General features: G+C 45.2%; 1 pseudogene; it reads right to left on the bottom strand.

Annotated features, from left to right (window-relative positions):
• Positions 1 to 1,674: 1,674 nt before the first annotated feature.
• LOC134467070 (interferon-induced protein with tetratricopeptide repeats 5-like) overlaps positions 1,675 to 2,059 on the bottom strand; it is a 4,308-nt pseudogene continuing 3,923 nt past the window's right edge.

The following is a 2,059-nucleotide window of genomic DNA, read 5'->3' as shown; positions in this document are numbered from 1 at the left end:
TAGACTGGTATTCAGTGGCAAATGTTAACATGAGCATACAGGCATACTATGACACACGTTCACACTACCCTAGAAGAGTACTTTCATTAATCCCAAGTGAAATCAAGGTGTCATACACTAAGACATACACTAAGACCTAATACACATTATTGCACATTGCAGAAACATATAGCAAATATCTGAGTATACCAAAATGCCTGAAATCAGTTAACATACACACACCCACACACTCGCTCTTAAGCTTATCTCTCTCACACACACACACACACACACACACACACACACACACACACACACACACACACACACACACACACACACACACACACACACACACACACACACACACACACACACTTACAATCAGTGTGTTAACTTATGACAAAAGATTGAAATAGACTCCATGGCTACTGTTAAACACAGCCTACATATGCATACAGCAGCAATATATACCCCCTCACTGACTCAGATGGTGTGTGTGTGTGTGTGTGTGTGTGTGTGTGTGTGTGTGTGTGTGTGTGTGTGTGTGTGTGTGTGTGTGTGTGTGTGTGTGTGTGTGTGTGTGTGTGTGTGTGTGTGTGTGTGTGTGTGTGTGTGTGTGTGTGTGTGTGTGTGTGTGGGCCACGGGAGCCTTTGCATTCCTACTGGTTTGTTTGTTTACATTTATGGCCAGATATGCAACTGTGGCTATTTCATGGCCAGTACAGGTAATGAAATTTACTTCTACATTCGCACTGGTGGTGCACGAGGGTAATAGAACTAGCTTACCTGTCTGTGTCTTAGATGAAACCTTTTTTTTGTCTACCAGCCAACAATTGTTCTCTTGCTATTCATGGGTTACATAAGACAGGGACGACAGTGGCAGGTCTTCGGTAATGTTCTCGAAATCCAGACAGAGTTTCTATAAGGATTCCATCGTGTGTTACTGCGTGAATTTGATTTTCTCACAACAGTTTCGTGCGATGTGTATTTCCCATTCCTCTGCGCTGCTGGTAGTAGTTCTAGCAAAGCTTCGCGCCAAATCGCGGGAAGTGTTTACACAGTTTACAGCTGTCAGTTATCCGATTGGCCCAGTCCCAAAGATTGTAGACTCTCATTGGTGCAGTCTGATGACGTCTCAACCATGGCACCTCTCGCAAGCGAAATGGTTATTACGCATGCCATATGCCTTGGAGACACTAGTTCTTCATTAAACGTTGCGAATTTAAAAAACGTACAGTGCGGCTAATAGCGAAAGTCGCTTTATATCTTCAACATAGCGCATTCTTATTCAAGAAATGATTTTTTTTTTATTCGCGAGGCTGCAGAGCATGGGCGGAGCAGGGGGAGGGGCATAGACGCCAAATCCCCCAGGCCCCACCTCTCGAGGGGGCCCCAGGAGGGCCCTATCCCATCGTCCTTCACTTCTAATGGGGCCTGTCGTGCACTTACAGTATCTGTCGCTTCTGCTTTATCTGTCGCTTTGGGGTCCTAGCTGCGTTGCCCTGGTAACAACTGTAAACAAAAGCCTGCCGTTAACTGCTCCGCTCTCTGACAGGATTTGTGATTTATTCGTGTAGTAGTGCTCTATCTACTTATTTCACGTTTCAGCAAGTAAAACGGTTATCCCACGGATTCACAAATAATCATCACGAACAATATGTAAGTATCTTTCATTGTTAAACTTAAACCGTTCTAAGAAATGTTGATTTGTTTTGCTCTTTGACCCTTCCTCTTGTAGCAGAGTGCAAGCTGATGGTGAAGAAAGGCAGAGTTCTGGGTGCGGTCCACGGCCCTTTTGAGCAAGACAATGGACCGATCCACAGAACCACTGTGGCGGAAATATTTGCCTACGTAACGGATCACGTGTGGGTTGCTTGGATCCATTTCCAGAGCATCTGCAACCAACTCCTCGCTCTCCTTGTACTGCTTCAAAAGGTTCAGCCTCAGTCCTAACAAAACCCTTAGCACTGCATCCTGTGGGTTTATCTCTATGGCTCTTCGTAGTTGCTTTACCGTCTCTGAGTCTTTAACTCTTCCCGTCTCCTTTTCTGTGCGATAAAGAGCGATGGCATAGCCA

The sequence above is a fragment of the Engraulis encrasicolus genome, chromosome 17, assembly GCF_034702125.1.
Source record: "Engraulis encrasicolus isolate BLACKSEA-1 chromosome 17, IST_EnEncr_1.0, whole genome shotgun sequence".
NCBI classification, from domain to species: Eukaryota; Metazoa; Chordata; class Actinopteri; order Clupeiformes; family Engraulidae; genus Engraulis; species Engraulis encrasicolus.
This window is presented reverse-complemented; position numbering and strand designations above follow the sequence as displayed.